This window comes from Haemaphysalis longicornis, unplaced genomic scaffold (genome assembly GCF_048455015.1).
Source record: "Haemaphysalis longicornis isolate Haplotype H1 unplaced genomic scaffold, Haemaphysalis longicornis Haplotype H1 scaffold_7, whole genome shotgun sequence".
Lineage (NCBI taxonomy): Eukaryota > Metazoa > Arthropoda > Arachnida > Ixodida > Ixodidae > Haemaphysalis > Haemaphysalis longicornis.
In genome coordinates, this window is record NW_027526422.1 from 131,415,139 (window position 1) to 131,426,442 (window position 11,304).

Sequence of the window (11,304 nt, forward strand, 5' to 3'; positions counted from 1 at the left end):
CCCACATCTTAAGCTCCGTAAGCGTATGTCCCATCCGCGAATGGAATCAAGGTCGGCCACAATGGCACGTCCCCGCATAGGTGTATTCAACCACGGTTCACAAAAGGGCTAATAAACTCGACCATTTGAGTCAAGTAAGATTGGAATTAATCAGCCAATAATTTATTCAATTCTAAGGCCTTCGATATCAAAAGAATGTGCGCGGACTACGACTCCTGCGTGCATGCTACAAAGACTTGCTAAGGGTTATATACTAACGAAATATCACATTCCCGTGGCCGTGGGCATGCCAGCGCTTTCGCCGCGGGACTGCGAGCTGCATTCGTTGAGTGTTCTCGCCTTGGTGGAGCCACAGAATCCGTCATGCGTTTAGTTTCGCTAGTGCGTCGGGCTTTAGTTAGCATTTTCAGTCACACTGCGATTTACCTTCCTTCATTTAATGGTGCAGTCCCGGGATCCGGGAGTGTTTTCAAAGTGGAGGACTCGAAACAACTCCTGACGGCGACGGCGATGATGATAGTGGAGACGGCAATAATAATAGTGGTGGTAATGATAATAATAAATGTGACGGTTATTACTGAGATGATTAGGTTGATGATGATGATGATGACGACGAGGATGATAATGACGACGACAACGACGACTTTGAACGTTGCTCATCTTTTCCTGAATCAAAATTTTGCAGTTACTCGTGTTTTATGCACGCCAAATTTCATCTTTGCTTTTTTGCACTTTGTGGTTGCAGAAGGAAGAATTCTTTTTTTGTACGTCGTTGTAGTGTCGGGTTTTTTTGGATCTCAGTGCGTAAGGGGTCTACCCTAAGGGGGCTGGGACGAGGTTATAAAAGTTTAAGCCATCTTCAATAAAGCCTATTGGGATTTTCATCTTCAACAAGTTCATGTCTCTCCGCCGAGCCCTTCGAGGCCGCCGCCGTCGCGACACTACAATGGCGCACTCGACCCTTGAACCGTCGTAAAAGGGGGCGCTACTGAGCTCTTGAATAGCGTGTAAGCCGCGAAACAGGCCGCGAGGTTTGTTTTAACCTAACGAGCATCAGAAGGCTCGAATTCGCACGGTAGAGGATTGAGCTAACGCAGACGACCGCATCCGCGGAGATGGCGGCGGGCTTTACGGTCACGCAATCGTCGTTAATCGGGCCATACCCGCCGCGGTGGCTCAGTGGCTAAGGCGTTGCGCTGCTGAGCACGAGGTCGCGGGTTCGATTCCCGGCCGCGGCGGTCGCTTTTCTGATGGAGGCGAAAAGCAAAAACGCCCGTGTGCACGAGATTTCGGCGCACGTTAAAGATCCCCAGGTGGTCGAAATTAATCCGGAGCCCTCCACTACGGCGCGCCTCATCGCCTGCGTTGCGTCGGCGCGTTAAACCCCACAATCATCGTTAATCGGGCCATGATCATCCAACTCATACAGCAAAACGCCAGGGTGAAGCCAAACTGCGAGACACCGACAAGTTGCAGCAGGTATTTCGATTGACCAAGCAAAGGTCTCGCCACGCCGTTCAGAAGTTAGTAATCACTCCTTCCTCCCCTGTACACACTAAACTTTTTAACACCCTTAAAGGTGCTAAAAGGGTGCACTCAACATTGTGCACCCTTTTTGCACCTTTTAAGGACTAAAACATTGCTCCGGCACCCAATCATGAGGGTGCCACATATTAAGGGGTGTAAATCTTAACATTTTTACACCCTTTAAGGTGCAAGGAGGGTGTACTGAACATTTTGCACCCTTTTTGCACCTTTCAAGCACCCAAATATTGCTCGGGCACCCCACCTCGAGGGTGCCAAAATTCAGGGGTGTAATCAACAGTTTCATAGGGTGCTACGACCGTTAAAGGGGTGCTAAAAAGTATTTCTTCTCGATTGGGGTGTTACCACGGCACCTTATCGTTAGGGTGCCTAAAAGAACGGTGTGTGAATGCAAGCATGCAAAATTGCACAAAAAACAGGCTGAATGTTTAAACCGCACATTGCACTATTTCACCGCCCGTTGAGAGAATAAATATGAACTCTCCACATAGACCAGGGGAAAGGCTCTAAAATTGCTGTTCGTAAATTGAACAAAACGTGCTGAATGTTTAAATTCCACTCTGCACTAATCTACTGTTTCGAGTGTATCACAAGGTTCGTTTCGATGTCTGGGTGCACGGGAAGGAAAGGCTACAAAATGCCTCTTGTAGTCCTATAAATAAAACTTTTACGCGTGGCATCGGTGTCCTCAACGAAATCGAATTTACCTAAGAATTTGTTCCCGTATTATTATGCCCCGGGCAAAAATTCCAACAAGACTTTCTTGTTGGGCTCACAGCACGCCTGTGGGGCCAATACGAAGTTCTGTCGGCACTCTATCGTTCCAATAGCCTAGTCTTCCAACAGGGAGTTTAACCTTGATGGCGTTTGTGGGGCCAATAAGAAGCTCTGTCGGCACTCTATCGTCCCAACAGCGTAGTCTTCCAACAGGGAGTTTAACCGTGATGGCGTTTATCGGCTCGCCAACACGATAAGTCAACGCCAACAGACGCCTCGTTCGTAATCAGCGGCGCGAGCGCGCCATCAGACAGAACCGACAGACGCCCTGAAGGTGGTTTTTAGGGCCTAAACAGCAGCGTCTATGTCTGGCATAGACGCTAGACGTCAACTTTTGTGTTCTGAATTTTCCCTTCAGTAAGTAACAGTCAGACGGACGATAACATAACTATGTGAAGATATGCTTTGACTCATACCACGGCAAGCGCAATCGTTTGTGGCTGCAGCCTCGGTTGCTCTTCGTCCACAACAAACTGAATCGGCTGTACAGCTTTCTTCGAGGGCGTGTATGCAGGGGTTCTATCTTCCTTTTTTGCGCAGGCCGACGGGGGCGGTCGTGTAAAATCATTTTCGCTCGTCGCTGCCGTAGGGTTGCCACCTTCCTGGTTTTGGACCGGCCCGACCGGTTTTTTAAACAGCGGGCCGGTTGCCGGTCCATATCTAAAACCAGCCGTCATCAGACGGTTTTTTGGCTTTTGTGCCGTGATTATGCCCGTTTTGGCGTTTTATAAGCGTCAATTCAACAACTAAGACGATAAATACGTGTCGACAAGCATAGGCGTGCGCACAGGGGGGGCAGGGGGGGGCGGCCGCCCCCCCTAATCATCTGAAGGGGGCGCCAAATTTGCCCCATGCCTTGCCGATGTAACACATGAAAGTAAAATTTCTGCTCAGAAATATTTTGTGTGCGTTGCAATTCCATCACATTGAAATAAAAATTTTATAACCATCCCTCTTTGCACTGCGTTCGCACCGCAAGGCCTTCAGTGAGAAGAGGTCGGGAGTTGCTCGGGGGGGGGGGGGGGGGGGGGGGGCGCAGCGGTAAGACTTTGCCCCCCCCAAATTGAGAACTCTGCGCACGCCTATGTCGACAAGCTGCGCAAAGACACGCGAGCAGAGAAAATACGCGGGCGAGCGCGCTGCCTCAGATGGAGGGGGACCTAAGGGAAGAACAAAATAACGAAATTCTACCGCCGCGGTCAGCAATTGCGGTGACTTTTTAGTGAAGCACATGCAGAGCGATTAATCAAGCTCTCAATCACTTTCAGTACAAACGTTATGTTGATTTCTCTCTAAGAAAACACTACAATAAATGGCACTGCATGTTAAAAAACATGGCGTCTTTTTTGAACACAATCCCCCCTCCCCCCCGGAAGGCCCGTTTTTTTTTTCGGTGAAAGGTTGTAACCCCACGCTGCTGTTCTGCCTACCTGCTTGCTGTACCTATTACGTCGCCGCCACCGCAAATCCCCACTTGTTACAAACTCAGAGGTTTTCGCACTGTTAGCAGTCGTTTTACACGATGGGTTTGATGCGCCTGACATGCCAGGAGTGACATCGCTTGTAGTATTAGAGCGACGTTGCTTGTCTGCAAGACGGTGCCGGTCAAACAAGCGTTATCAACGCCATAATTCTAACGGCACATTCCATTTATTTCGTGGCTGCAGTGGCTTGCGCAGAAAAGGTCGGGTTGACTGCGATAGCTTTTCTTGAGTCAAATAATGGAGCTTTGGCTCAATCGCTTGCAGCGCTAGCAATGCGGCCTCGTCTGCAAGACCGGTGCGTGAGAAACAAGCGTTAGGGCAGCCAGAATTTCAAAAATGCAGCATAAACTAGACCATCGTTAAAGGAGGCGATGACTAGACACAAGCAACAATATTCGTTGACAACTTACGTAAGTATAGAGTTGTTTTAGGCGCCTCGAGCACCCCCCGCCGACATAGCTGTTTGTTAACGCGTCCGTTTACTGTTTTGTAGGTCAATGGTTCGATTCCTCGTCGAACGTGTTTTTTTTTTTTTTTTTTTTTTTTTACGTGAGGGTTTCATTAGCTCCTTTTTTAACGACCAGGGGACCAGGGTAAGCACCTGTTCCTTGCTTTCTATCACGCCGACATTTACCGCCCTCTTCCTAAACCCAAAGTAGCTCGTTTTCTCGCACATTCTCTCTTGAGAAGTCCGCCGTGAAAACAAAACCAAAACAAACGTCAAACCTCTTTACAATATCAGTATATATGTCAATTACTTTATGTGTATTCACTTTTTGTGTTTAAAAACCTTAAATTTAAGTTATAAACACATTTCAGACTTTGAAAGCAGAAAGATAATTACCAACATCACAGTAGTAACACAATTTTCGTCAAACATAGAGGTGCTGCATTTGAAGTCTGGCAACTATCTCTCACTTTTGTGTGTGTTTTTTCATGGCGTTTTGTGCCCAGTGGTTGGTGGCGTGATTTAATCTGTTTTATCTATTTCAAGCTTAAATCATACTTATAGAAGCTTTATGGGTGATGTCTACCCTTCTAACCTACGCGTGTGTTGAACATGGGGACCCCGGAAGAATGATCATCGCCGGATAAAATACTGCGCGTCAAAAGTGGATGACATTGCATCAGAACAAAGCGTGTTCGTGTGTCCGCGAGATGAAGACGACAGTGAAGGAGAATTTTACGTTGGAAACATCGTTTTTGCTCGGGTAAGTACGCATTTTTTATTATTCTGTATTTGGTTGGAATGAGTTCTGGTGTTTATGGGTCAGTAATTCGCTAGACCCCCATATCGTCGGCTCTGAGAGCCTACGTGAGTTAGTATACTTGTTTGGCGCCCAGTCCACCGTTTCCGCAGAAGTCAGCATCAATTTACGCTGAAGCTAGACCTTGGCTACGATGCTCGCGCTATGGTACACGGCTGCTAATAATTTCACATCACGCAAGGCTCTTTAACACCGGGGCGTTTGTTTATGTGTCTCTCAAACAGTGCCTTTGCGGTTGCAGATCGCAGTCGCAATTTCGCGTGAGTGGCACAACGCTGTGATTAGTCCTCCCTCGTGAATACCCGCGGTATACCAAGAAATAACATGAACAGGAGGTTCCCTGGAAGTGCATGTGAAAACGCGTACACGTGATTCCATGGCTGGCGTCTCGTAGGTGTTGTGAAATCTCTCCCCCCTCCCCCCCCCCCCCCCCCCCCCTTAACGAATTCCGTGCAGTGCGCTTCGCAGCTATTGCGCTCGCGAGACCGGCGACCGTACGCTTCGCGGTCTTCGGGCCGCGATATGTGTGCTGTTCTCGTGAAGCTCGACAACAGCGGAATTGCCGTACTCGCTCGCCAACGCGCCCCGACAGCGTACGCGTCGACCGGGTGCTGACGGAGTTGTTGAGTTGTGCTGGAAGAAAAGCAGGCAAGAGATGAGGGCGCACGAGGTGTAGTTAAACATGAGAATTTACAAAGTGCAAGGTGGAGAAAATAGTATGCAAGGGCCGGAAACGGTGAGAGAGTTCGGGCCGCGCGCCAGCGAGCGAGTGCGGTAATTTACGTTGCCGAGTTTCACGAGTCCGGCACGAATATGACGACGCCCGTCTGAGAGTTCATAGAGGTATAGAATTCACATACGTGCAAATTGAAGGTGAAATGCGCGCATGTGGCCTCGCAGGGAGTTAGCATAGTCTCGGGGTAGTGGGGGAGATTTCACAACGCCTACGAGGCGCCTGCCGATTCTGTCAGAGTAGCTCTCGGGAAGTCTGGGGCTTGATATCAGAGGCATATGTATTGTTTAAATTAGTGCAGAAAATTGAGCCAATTCGCAAGTTCTCATTTGCGCAAAACCGCAGGCCATACAGAGACTAACAAGAAAGCTGTAGGCACTCACTCAACTCGATTTATATTGGAGAATTGAACGTGCAGATACAAGTCAGACATTGAAATGGAGGAGCCTCAACTATCACACACCAGTTCCGATTGAAAGCAAGGGATGCAGATGAGCTGCTAGCATGCGTTCCATGCAAATTAGCTCAGTAGCTAGCTTTGCATATATCATGCATACCCCACTCACAGTACCTGCTGGTCTAATAAATACATTCTTACTGTGACCTAAATTTCACTTGGGGTGTTCCGGGAATGTTCTTATTAGTGCCTTGGAGGTTACTGTCTTTAAACGATTAAAAATCTACTTGATGTAAGCATTCGTGCTTTGTGTGTGCTCTTCTTGTATTTCAACAAGTGTCAGCACACTCACAGATTATGCACCTGCAGGTGCTGCTGCTGGCTGTCCTGGGTCAGCTGCCTTCCAGTCCAGTTTCAAAGGCTTTGCCAGGGCCTCCCTTGGCCAACCGACACTGCACCTGCTGTACCCAAGTACTGCCTGGCCTTTCGTTGGTGCTCCGTACGCTTTGCCGCCAGGAATGGTCATTCATCCGTCATCTGGCCGCTTGGACCACCCGTTCAGAAGTCAGCGCATTTGCTCGACACATCGGTCCAGGCGCTGCTGCCATATCGGTGCACCCACCGATTATGTATTTTCAGGTTAGTTATTGCATGTTGTGGAACTTGCCATGATGTATACCTGTTAGCAGTGCTGTGGCCTCTGATTATTTGAAACATTTTCATAGAGCAGTGCTTTGCGTATGGAGCGTGTCATTGCTTAGCAGAGATATTGAAGAGAATCTGGGGCTGACGACTAAAGGGCAAGAAGAGAAATTGAACTGACTTTGAAGCAAGTATTCGTATGTAATCAAGCCAAGCAAACATTTAGGATCTTTCGATATGGTTTTAAACTTGCAATACAAACTGGTCTACTTCAGATCATACTGGTAATAATCATACTATACCGAAAAGTACATCCCGCAGTCTGTAGAATTCTGACAGCGCTTTTTTCGCAGTCACTCATGACAGGCACTATTCTCAATGGTTGGAAGATAGTCGAGGTAGCACCAGTCTTTAAATCAGGAGACGGTACTTCACCATTAAATTTCCCTAACAAGCACCATATGCAAGGTCAGGAAACATTTCATCCACTCTCAGGTCGCTAATTATTTATAAAATCACAATATCACATTCGAGTATCACCACGGTTTTCGCAAGGGTTACTTGAGAAACACAACTTTCAGGATTTGTTCACGATCTACATTGATCCATTGACACAGGCTTACAAACTGCGGTAGTTTTTCTCGATTTTTCTAAAGCATTCAATCGCATTGCACACCACAGACTACTTCTCAAACTTCACCCTAATGTCCTCACTTGAGCAAAAGATTTTCATTCTTCTCAAATGCAGTTTACTTCTAATAACTATATACTTCTTTTGCTCGTGCCACTTTGTTGTCCCCCCAGGCAGGTTGCTTGGTCTATCTTCCATGTTGCATATCCTCCCATGTAGGTCTATTTGCAGATGATGTTGTAATTTATCACACAATTTCTTTCAACTACTACCGTCAATGCTTTCAATCTGATCTTAACACAATTAACTCCTGGTGCTGCAAATGGCTAATGTCGCTTATCTCTAAAACAAAGTGCATGACTTTAACGGTGGCAAGTCTCGGATTGTAAATACTTACTTCATTAACAACAGCCTGATTACCTCTTGAGACAAAGGTGTTTTGGTAGGCCGGTAGGGGAGGGGGATTGCATGGTGGATTTCAAAAGGTACATCGATTGGGAAAATAAGACGTGTGATTAATATTTTCATTTGCACTCCAAAACTCGCTTTATTTCATATGTTTAACCCACTGCCGTGGCTAGGGTGGTGTGCTGTGGAGGCGAATGTTGGTTAGATACCGCTTGGTGTAGCCGCTTTTCAGATGGAGGCAACACGTAAAGACGCCCGTGTTTGGAGATTTCGATGCGCACAAAAATACCCAGATGGTCAAAATTAATGCGAAGCCTTCCCCTACAGTGCTCCCCATATCCCAAGTGTAGCTTTGGCCTGTTAAACCACCGTTTTTTTTTTTCATGTTTTTGGTATAGTACCAGCTGCTGTAGCAGGTGCAACTTAAAGGTAAAATTATACATAATGTTTCCAAGAGCTAAATATAAAGGCCATATTGAAGTGCGTTTATGGGTCTATCTCATAGCAGTAGTGAAAGGTTATATACTCTGGTGCAGGTTAAGAACGCCAATGGCTCATGTGGTGTAGTCCAGTGTTTGACGGAATGCTGTGTAGGCAGGTAAAAGCATTATTGCAGTGATGAAACGTAGGTCACTGACCAAGTCAAGAAAGCCATTTAACGGTTTGTTGCTTGTTCACGGTGAGCATGTGTCGTGGAAAACGAAGCTATATATTGGGCATTACGCGGCGCAATGAGTTTGCATAGATATGGTGCAGATTGCCATCCATTACGTTGATAATGTTGGGCGTCGTCTGAACAATGAGGGACTCGAGCAGTAATCGAGAAGATAGATTGCACTCAGTTGTCAGTAATTTTGTCTTGTTCCAGTCGACCACGTGTCCCGTCCTCTCACGGTGCTCTGCCAGTGGACTTGTTTTTGCATGGCCCTTGTTCACTTCGTTCCAGTGCTGCATTAATCTTCTGTGCAGATTGCCCGTTTCGCCAATGTACACTGATTTGCATTCAGCGCATGGAATCTAATAAACAATACCCGGAAGCTTGGAGCGTGAGAGGGGGTCTCTCACGCTGACAATGTCAGAGCGCAGCTTGCTAGTGGGCACATGCACAATGTATGCACTGCGTGTATTAAAAATGTGTGCGAGAGTTTCACCAATGTGTGGGACGTAGGTAATTGCTGCACGTTTTGATGCAGTCGTTGTCCTGAATATAATGCCTAAAGCATTATATTCAGAAAGAAGCGAAGAGGGCGACTAGCAAGAATCCACATTGACATTAGCAGGCAGAAGCGTCCACAAGGCCTGTGTCAAAACGTGCTGCAATTCTCGTCCTACACATCAATCAAACTTTCGCACGCATTTTCAAGAAACACATTGTGCACATCGTGCAGGTGCCCACTAGCAAGCTATGTTCTGACATTGCCAGCGTGAAAGACCCCCTCTCACGCTTCAAGCTTCCAGGTGTTGTTTATGTTTTGAACAAAAAAAGTGCCATTTAAACGTCACACCTCCTTCCTTGCCGATTTCTGATGCCTGATTGTTCAGTTTGTGGGGATACGTTTAGCAGATTGCTCAGATGTCTAACCTGTATTTGTGCTTGAGCAGTCAAACGCTGATGTTAGCAGTGAAGTAGGTGAAAATTTTAGTTTGATTGTAGTTGTGTGCAGATTACCTACATTGTGTTAATTCGTAGAAAAGCAAAATTGAGGTAACCCTGCTAACTGTTCCGCATTGCAGCATTTTATTATGCGAACGTTAAGGAGTTCAGCTGCTTGTTAAAGGTGAAATAAACAGTGGTACAAAAAGAAGAGCATCTACTAAACAGAAATATCTTCACAATCGCAGGATGCCAACGGTCCGCCTACCAACTTGTGTCCTGCATCGTTTCTGCTGGCTGGAGCGGTTCATGGAGCATTTTCCAGCTTCTCAAAGTTTGTGGTCAAGCGCTCCTCCAAGTGAAAGATGCCGCAGAGGGATCTTTTGTTTTAATGCCACAATTTCACGTGCTCAGCAGCAAATTTACTCGTAAGGCTTTTTAAATATTCATCACCCAAGAGGGCATGTTACCTTTGTCTTCGGTGGAATGTGTCTGCACTCAGGTTATTTGTGACAGAAACAAGTGGACCACGTCATGAGAGTCATTGAGGCCTTGTTGATTGTGCATGCTTCTAAAATGACATTTTCATTAAGCTGAATACTTTCCACATATTACGATTTGTGAACAAATTATGGTAAAAGTCATGATTAGTTGTACTACACTGCAGGAAGGAATTGCCAACATACGTTTTAAGCACCTCTGATATTTCAGATCGTTGGCTGGTGAGCAATAAAACAAAACTGAAATTTTTTTAAAGTAAAATCAAATATTCGTTGTCACCAGTGCATGACAATAGTAAAAGCTATCTAGTCACCAAATTTAGAATTAGACACGAAATGCCAAGAAAAATAGGGAAATAAACTAGAGAGCTGGCTACAATAAACCAATTCGTAAAATTCCTCAATGTCTATCAAGTGATGATTCAGGCGGGTTAGTTAAGATGTCAGTGGGTTTACACACCCAACTTGCAGGGAAGCACATGAGCTCCCAATATTAACATGTTTTTAGTGAAGACCGTCTTCCTTCATTAAGCTGCTTTGCACATTGATGCCAGTCTGATAAATGTCCTGAATTTTTGTTATGATCAATCTTTGTGTGGGAACCATATATTTTTATATGATGTCGCTGTGTATTTCTGAAACTGTATCTAGTCACTAATTCCAATTTGTCGTGGTCAGGTTTTTTCAACTAATTCGTAGCTTTTTTAACAATTATGGTATATTTTGTGTGCCTAAAGGAATGCCTCATTGCATGTTTAGCCTATGTAGTGTTGAAAGCAGACATTTTGCTTCAAAGTGGAATGTCGGGCTAGCAACAAGGTACTTCGCGTGCTGCTCACTTTCATTCATGCCATTATGTTTGATATTATCATTTAAAATAAAAGCCAACCAATTTGCTGTCGTTTTAATTTTGTCACCTACTTTATACTTTCTTTTTTTTCAACTTTGTGTAAGGATTGACTATCCATATTTTTATGATACCAAGGCGTTGGACTGGGCTAGCTGGTACATGTTTGAATGGATGAAAAACCATAGGAAAACCCAAGACACAGAAGAGAACGACAGGACAAACTTGTGCCGTCATTCTGTTTTAACTGTTTCCTGTGTTTACCACTGGTTTTTTATGCATTCAAACATTTTTTATGAGTTTGTTGAACAGTGATTAGTTTAGGTGTGTTCAAACAATTGTTGGCTGCGAAGGCTCCCTGTAGCATTTGTATAAGTGCTCTCTGCTTTTTTTTTTGAGCCAATACCCCACCACCAGTCTTCATGAGGTGGTCTTTTGTAGAAATAAGTTGAAATAAATATTTGTTTGCATTGCTTTA

The 11,304-nt window shown here is 45.6% G+C and overlaps 1 long non-coding RNA gene across 1 annotated transcript; it reads left to right on the forward strand.

Moving 5' to 3' along the window:
- Positions 1-4,750: 4,750 nt before the first annotated feature.
- On the forward strand, positions 4,751-11,304 carry LOC144146991 (uncharacterized). Its single transcript, XR_013317792.1, has 3 exons — positions 4,751-5,017; positions 6,574-6,843; positions 9,728-11,304. It is a non-coding gene; the product is annotated as an uncharacterized LOC144146991 (long non-coding RNA).